The following is an 8,985-nucleotide window of genomic DNA, read 5'->3' as shown; positions in this document are numbered from 1 at the left end:
TGCCTGTCCCGCTGCGTTACTCCAGCTTTTCGTGCCAACCTACAAACCTGTAGGGCTTTGGATTGCTGCACAAGATTCCAGCATCTGCAGTTCCTTCAGTCTGCTGCTTTGGAATATAAAAGGTTTTGCTGTGCTCTGTGTAACACCACGTGAGATCGCTGGTTCATTAACTTACACTGATAGGATAAACCAACCGTGCTGTAAAGGTGATGGGGTCCATCTCCAGCAGAAAAACTCAGAGCCACTTGGATTGTTTAACATGAGTCCTCGTGGGCAGAGGCTGCCTGGACACTCCATCACACTTTCAGTGTTATTTATGCGCTTTACAATGCAATCTGATCACAAGCTGCCCTGGGCTGTGGACAGCAAGGTCCTGCAACACTGACCTGGGCCCTCTGTGTATCCCGGCTCCTGACGCCTCACACACACTAAATGGGACGGAACATTAGCTTTGACACTAAACGTGTAAAACTCTGCCAAGGAAGGAACTGCAGATAGTGGTTTAAACCGAAGATAGACACAAAATGCCGGAGTAACTCAGCGGGACAGGCAGCATCACCGGAGAGAACTTTTTCGCCCAGAGAGTTGTAAATCTGTGGAATTCTCTGCCACAGAAGGCAGTGGAGGCCGATTCACTGGATGAATTTAAAAGAGAGTTAGATAGAGCTCTAGGGCTAGTGGAATCAGAGGATACGGGGAGAAGGCAGGAACGGGGTACTGATTTTGGATGATCAGCCATGATCATATTGAATGGCGGTGCGGGCTCGAAGGTCCGAATGGCCTCCTCCTGCACCTATTTTCTATGTTTCTATGGAATGGGTGACGTTTCGGGTTGAGACCCTTCCTCAGGCTGGTGGTCAAAGTAAAACTGTGCCACGTTTTCTAGGCCAGTGTACAGTTGGGAGCTTGAAGCATCTGACGTCCTGCAACATGGCTCCTTGTGTAACGCTCAGCATTATTGATCAGTCTCCCAGGCCTGCTGTCCATCTAGGGTCGTCACCTGTCCCGTATGAGCTGGGACATCCCGTATTTTGGGCAAAATTAGTTTGTCCCGTACGGGACCGCCGTTGTCCCGTATTAGTAGGGTTGCCAACTTCCTCGCTCCCAAATAAGGGACAAAGGGTGACGTCACCGCTCCGCGCCCCACGTGACCTCACCCAGCCAGCGGCCATGTGCTCCCGCTCCACCAATGGCGGCCGCCCGGGCCGGGAGCACGTGGCCGCTGGCTGGGTGAGGTCACGTGGGGCGCGGGGCGGTGACGTCACCTTGTCCCGTATTTGGGAGTGAGGAAGTTGGCAACCCTACGCCCATCCCCCCTCCCCCCAATCACCTCCAATCACCTGTCCATTGGCATTGAGGAACAATGCTAATTGGACACGGACTTTACACATGGAACTGAAGATATTCTACACCTTATCCTTCTCTACACTTCACTGTCCACGCCACTTTAGCCAGTGGGGGACCATGATATTATCACAAATTTAAATGCTCAATGAATCTATTATTATTGTTTGTTTATATGTGTATGCTTGATTAGACTTTGCTGGCTTTACCTTGCACTAAACGTTATTCCCTTGTCATGTATCTGTGCACTGTAAACAGCTCAATTGTAATCACGTATTGTCTTTCCGTTGACTGGTTAGCACGCAACAAAAGCTTTTCACTGTACCTCGGTACACGTGACAATAAACTCAACTGAACTGGTACACATACACATACATCTTATATACACACACACACATACACACATATATACACACATACACACACATACATACATACACACACACAAACACATATATACTGTACACACATGCACACACATGCATACATATATACACACATATATACACACACATACATGCATAGAGACACACATATATACACACTTACACACATACGTACATATATACACATATATATACACACACATATGCACACACACAAATATATGTTTGTATACATACATTTACACACACACACACATATGTACACACACACACACATGTACGCACATACATTGTATTGTAATTGTATTGAAAATAATTTATTAGCCACGTTTGCAAAAACATACGAGGAATTTGATTTGCCGTACAGTCATACCAAACAATCAGCAAGACACACAACTACATAAACATTAACTTAAACACCCACCACAGCACACTGTGATGGAGGCAATAACGTGTTATATTCTTCCCTCCTTTACATATATATGTACACACACACGCACACACACACACACACACACACACACACACACACACACACACACACACGCACGCACACACACGCACACACACACATACGCACACACAAGCACACACACACACACACACGCACACACACACACACACACACACACACACACACACACACACACACACGCACGCATACATACGCACACACACACACACACACACACACACACACACACACACACACACACACACACACACACACACACACACACACACACACACCCACACACACACACACACACACACACGCACACACACACACACACACACACACACACACACACACACACACAAGCACACACACACACACACACACACACACACACACACACACACACACACACACACACACACACACACACACACACACACACACACACACACACACACACACACCCACACACACACATATATATATATATATAGATATATAGACACATAAACACATACATACACTGAATTAGGTTCTGGTTTCTTCTATTGTTCAGGGTGCACTATGTTCACATATTGCGTGGTGCTGCTGCAAGTGAGAATGTCATTGTTCTCTCTGCGACATTTGACAATCGAACCCTCGTGACTTGAAGCCGTGCTTGTGTGGCGTGTGAAGTCATAGATCACAGCTGAGCCTCAGTATTCCCCTCAGTATTCCCCACTCCACGCCACGCCCAGCATGTCCACATTGCCAGCCGGGACCAAGAAGAGAAGGCATCATGTTATTGAAGATGTCCACACTGGGGGATGGCTGGGAGATTGGTTCACTTTATTACCAGCAGCATCAACAGCTTCTTGATTAGTGCGGGTGTCAGGGGTTACGGGGAGAAGGCGGGAGAATGGGGTTAGGAGGGAGAGAGAGATCAGCCGTGATTGAATGGCGGGGTAGACTCGATGGGCCGAATGGGTGTACAGAGCTCCGTGACATGGTGTCAAGAGAACAATCTCGCCCTCAACGTGGGCAAGAGTCGGGACTCGTCACTGACCAGGGTACGAGCCAGTCAGCATCAATGGTGCCGGAGTGCAGACAGACGAGAGGTTCCAGGCTGAGACACCACCACCAATCTGTCCCCAATGAAGCTACAGCCAGGAAAGCATCAACACCTCGACTTCTTCTGAAGACTAAAGCAGTCTAAGGTGAGGTGTGGTTATGATTTAATAAGAACCTGAGGGGCAAGTTTTTTTTACACAGAGGGTGGTGGGTGTATGGAATGAGCTGCCGGAGGAGGTAGTTGAGGAAGGGACTATCACAACGTTTAAGAAAGATTAGAGATTTGAGATACAGAAAACAGAAACATGCCCTTCGGCCCATCAAGTCTGCACCGCAACCTCTAGAAAGACCACAGGTGCTGTCTGTGCAGAGTTTGTACGTTCTCCCTGTGACAACGTGGGTTTTCCCATTTCATAGAAAATATAAAATAGGTACAGGAGGAGGCCATTCGGCCCTTCGAGCCAGCTTTCCTCCCACACTCCAGAGACGTGCAGGTTTTTTAGGTTAATTGGCTTTGGTAGAATTGTAAATGATCTCCAGTGTGTGTAGGATAGTGCTAGTGTGTGGGGACCACTGGTCAGCACGGACTCAGTGGGCCGAAGGGCCTGTTTCCATGCTGTATCTGTAAAGTCTGCTGATTTGACTCAATAGCAGGCAAACAAAGTTTCTCACTGTGTGGCGGTACACACATAACAATAATGGACCAACAATCACTGGCCGTAACTCTTTATACCCACAACGCAGAGGTCGGTTTGGGCAATGGCAGGGATGGTGAGGGGTGAGGGGTGAGGGGTGAGGGTTGAGAGCCCGCATCTCCCGCTGGTTGCTGTAAAACCCCAGCACACCCCAGCCTTGACGATTATCTGCAGCTTCATTCTCCTTACTTTGGCAAAGATCCTCCAATCCTACGAAAGACAGACACAGCACAACTGAGCTCTGGGTGCCCGTGAAAAGCTTTTGTTGCGCACTAACCAGTCAGCGGAAAGACCCCACACGATTACAATCGAGCCGTCCACAGTGTACAGATACCGGATAAAGGGAATAACGTTTAGTGCAAGGTAAAGTCCAGTAAAGTCCAAATAAAGATCAATAACATAGAAACATAGAAACATAGAAAATAGGTGCAGGAGTAGGCCATTCGGCCCTTCGAGCCTGCACCGCCATTCAATATGATCATGGCTGATCATCCAACTCAGTATCCTGTACCTGCCTTCTCTCCATACCCCCTGATCCCTTTAGCCACAAGGGCCACATCTAACTCCCTCTTAAATATAGCCAATGAACTGGCCTCAACTACCTTCTGTGGCAGAGAATTCCACAGATTCACCACTCTCTGTGTGAAAAAAAACTTTCTCATCTCGGTCCTAAAAGACTTCCCCCTTATCCTTAAACTGTGACCCCTTGTTCTGGACTTCCCCAACATCGGGAACAATCTTCCCGCATCTAGCCTGTCCAACCCCGTAAGAATTTTGTAAGTTTCTATAAGATCCCCCCTCAATCTTCTAAATTCCAGCGAGTACAAGCCGAGTCTATCCAGTCTTTCTTCATATGAAAGTCCTGCCATCCCAGGAATCAATCTGGTGAACCTTCTCTGTAAGAATGGCAAGAATGTCTTTCCTCAGAGTCCGATTACTTTGGTTCCTTTCATTACCCTGATTCCTCCCCATGTTTTATCAACTCCTTCCTTAAACTCGATTAGTACAGGGTGTCAGGGGTTATGGGGAGAAGGCAGGAGAATGGGGTTGAGAGGGAGAGATAGATCAGCCGTGGTGGAGTGGGCTTGATGGGCCGAATGGCCTAATTCTGTTCCTATCACTTATGAACTTATGATGCTTTCAAGAGAGAGCTGGATAGAGCTCTTAAGGATAGCGGAGTGAGGGGGTATGGGGAGAAGGCAGGAACGGGGTACTGATTGATAGTGATCAGCCATGATCGCATTAAATGGCGGTGCTGGCTCGAAGGGCTGAATGGCCTACTCCTGCACCTATTGTCTATTGTCTATTGTCTATTGAACCTCTCCCCTGGTTGAAAAACTATTTGGAGCACATCATTCAAATCGTGTACGCTGCAGGGGTTATGGTTCTAAAAGCTCAGCCCGCCCAACTTCAGAGACAGAATCCTATTGCATTTTTAATATCAGAGCTAAATTGAAAATGCTACCACAACCCCCTGGGGCAATTATACAGCAGGTGGCTGAGAATTTAGTGCTGTATTAAAGGTCACACTGGGCAGGCTGACTTAGTGCGGGTCACGAGTGTCTTGTCTGAGTCGTATCAGCGACGTGCAATCTATAGCTGATTTGCAGAATAGTTTCCCACTAATTACAGCCAGTGATGTCAGTATGTGCTGACCAAAGATAAGATTGACCACTCCGTCAAAATCACCTATACTGAAGTGTAGTACGCAAAGGAGCCATTTTAGTCGGCACTACCCGCCGTTCGCCATGCCTCTCGCAGTGTAATCAGTGTTCTGGGGGGACAGTATGTGTGATGATACCATACAAATGCAGAATATATCTCATCTGTCAATTCACAGATTTTTGTTATTTTTCTTTTTAAATGTTTCTGCAAGTTTCTGCCGACTAAAATGGTGCCGTGACGTACTACGGCCCAAACTCGGGCAGGCGGGGAGAACGTAGGTTTGGTGTTTAGTTTAGTTTAGTTTAGAGATACTGCATGGAAACAGGCCCTTCGGCCCATCGAGTCCGCACCGACCAGCGATCCCCGCACACTATCCTACACACACTAGGGACTATGTTTACATTTACGCCAAGCCAATTAACCTACAAACCCGCACGTCTTTCGAATGTGTGGGGGGAAGCCAGTTATTGGAGAAAACCCACGCAGGTCACGGGGAGAACGTACAAACTCCACGTACAGGCAGCGCCCGTGGTCAGGATGGAACCCGGGTCTCTGGCGCTGTGAGTCAGCAGCTCTACCCGCTGCGCCACAGCGCTGCCCCTGGGCTGGCGGGTCACTGGCCTTGGGTATCGCTGACAGATAACATGTACTCTGGCCTCCCTCACATAATTCTACATTCGGTGCAGTTTCATCAGTGATGGCTGACATCATTCATAGTTCTGGAGTCATAGAGTTACACAGCACGGAATCAGGCCCTTCAGCCCAACTTGCCCACACCAACCAACATGTCCCACCTACACTAGTCCCACCTCCCTGCCTGCCCGCCTTTGGCCCATATCCCTCCAAACCTGTCCCATCCATCTGTCTGTCCAAATGCCTTTTGAATGTTGTGATAGTCCCAGCCTCAACTACCTCCTGTGGCAGCTCGTTCCATACACCCAACACCCTCTGTGTCAAAGAGTTCCCCCTCAGGTTCCTATTCAATCTGTCCTCTCTTGCCTCAAACCTGTGCCCTCTGGTTCTGGGTTCAGCCACTCAGGCTGAATGCAGAGTCTGTTGCCCAATCTACTCCCCTCCTGATTTCATACATTTAAACTTGCCCTGTCTACTGTCAGTAACACGATCCCTTTTAGGACCAGTTTTGAGTCTACACCCACACTGAGGGATAGCTCAAGGCATAGCTTGTCAAACGTCACTGGAGTAAGCATGAAATTATAATGTTAAGCACAGACGTTAGTGGGACTGCCTTCCACACTGTGCGGTGAAACTTGAATCAGTGGTTCCTTAGACTGAGAATTAGACCTGATGCTGCCTGTGGCTGAGGTAACCTCTTCTACTTAAATTATAATGATAAAACTATCTCACCAAAAATTGGCGTAAGGAAAATGCATGAATTATTCTTTCAAAAATAGTGAACGTGAATGCCCTTTTACTGGACTATGCCACCTTCTGACTAAAAAAGATGTCCCTCAGGTTCCTATTAAATCTTTCCTCTCTCACCTTAAACCTATGTCTGGTTCTTGATTCCCCTATCCTGGGTAAAAGACTCTGTGCATCCACCCGACCTATTCCCCTCATGATTGTATACACCTCTATAAGATCACCCCTCAGCCTACTGCACTCCAACAATTTACTCCAGGGCAAATTTAGTTTAGATTAGACAATAGACAATAGACAATAGGTGCAGGAGGAGGCCATTCGGCCCTTCGAGCCTGTACGCACCGCCATTCAATGTGATCATGGCTGATCATTCTCAATCAGTACCCCGTTCCTGCCTTCTCCCCATACCCCCTGACTCCGCTATCCTTAAGAGCTCTATCTAGCTCTCTCTTGAATGCATTCAGAGGTTGAATGCATTCATTAGTTTAGAGATACAGTGCAGAAACAGGCCCTTCGGCCCACTGAGTCCGTGCCGCCCAGCGATCCCTGCACATTAACACTATCCTACACACACTAGGGACAATTTTTACATTTATACCAAGCCAATTAACATGCAAACCTGTACGTCTTTGGAGTGTGGGAGGAAACCGAAGATCTCGGAGAAAACCCACGCAGGTCACGGGGAGAACGTACAAACTCCGTACAGACGGCGCCCGTAGTTGGGATGGAACCCGGGTCTCCGGCGCTGCATTCGCTGTAAGGCAGCAACTCTACCGCTGCGCCACCGTGCTGATATATGCATCTTTTGTTTGCAAAAACACGCAAAGCTCTCTCATCCACATTCAAGGTGCATCATTTGATGTTTGCAAATATACTGGACACTAACATAACTAAATAATGTTGCTGTAAAACTATATCAAAGAACTCGAAAACCTTCGACAAACTTTCAAAACATGATATGCATTCATTTGACAAATCTGAAAAGCAATCATTTTCCTGCGGAGAGCTGTGTTAGATTCAGTCTTTATTTTGTACATTACGTACAGTCATTTCCCAGTGAATCTCTGTCCCAGCGCGCTGGAATAAGCCCATGCAAGAAAGCTGAGAGCAGACTCTCCAGGCTGGATTGGATTGCAAATCTATATTCTTCACTTAAAGAGGAAAATAAGATAGGCATTGCAGAAATAAAATTGGAAATAGAAACATAGAAACATAGAAAATAGGTGCAGGAGTAGGCCATTCGGCCCTTCGAGCCTGCACCGCCATTCAATATGATCATGGCTGATTATTCAACTCAGTATCCTGTACCTGCCTTCTCTCCATACCCCCTGATCCCTTTAGCCACAAGGGCCACCTCTAACTCCCTCTTAAATATAGCCAATGAACTGGCCTCAACTACCTTCTGTGGCAGAGAATTCCACAGATTCACCACTCTCTGTGTGAAAAAAACTTTCTCATCTCGGTCCTAAAAGACTTCCCCCTTATCCTTAAACTGTGACCCCTTGTTCTGGACTTCCCCAACATCGGGAACAATCTTCCTGCATCTAGCCTCTCCAACCCCTTAAGAATTTTGTAAGTTTCTATAAGATCCCCCCTCAATCTTCTAAAACAGAAAACTCCATAACACTCAGCAGGTCAGGCAGCGTCTGTTAACAAACACCCTTGACCATGGACGCTGGACCCGGTTCTCAGCTACACTTCTCTACCACCTCACGCTGCCTCGGCAAGGCCAGCAGCATCATCAAGGACCAGTCTCATCCCGGTCACTCCCTCTTCTCCCCTCTCCCATCGGGCACGAGGTACAGAAGTGTGAAAACGGACACCTCCAGATTCAGGGACAGTTTCTTCCCGGCTGTTATCAGGCAACTGACCCATCCCACCACACCCAGAGAGCAGTGCTGAACTACTATCTACCTCATTGGAGACCCTCGGACTATCCTTGATCGGACTTTGCTGGCTTTACTTTGCACTGAACGTAATTCCCATTTCCGTACACTTTGGACGG

The sequence above is a fragment of the Rhinoraja longicauda genome, chromosome 6, assembly GCF_053455715.1.
Source record: "Rhinoraja longicauda isolate Sanriku21f chromosome 6, sRhiLon1.1, whole genome shotgun sequence".
Lineage (NCBI taxonomy): Eukaryota > Metazoa > Chordata > Chondrichthyes > Rajiformes > Arhynchobatidae > Rhinoraja > Rhinoraja longicauda.
This window is presented reverse-complemented; position numbering follows the sequence as displayed.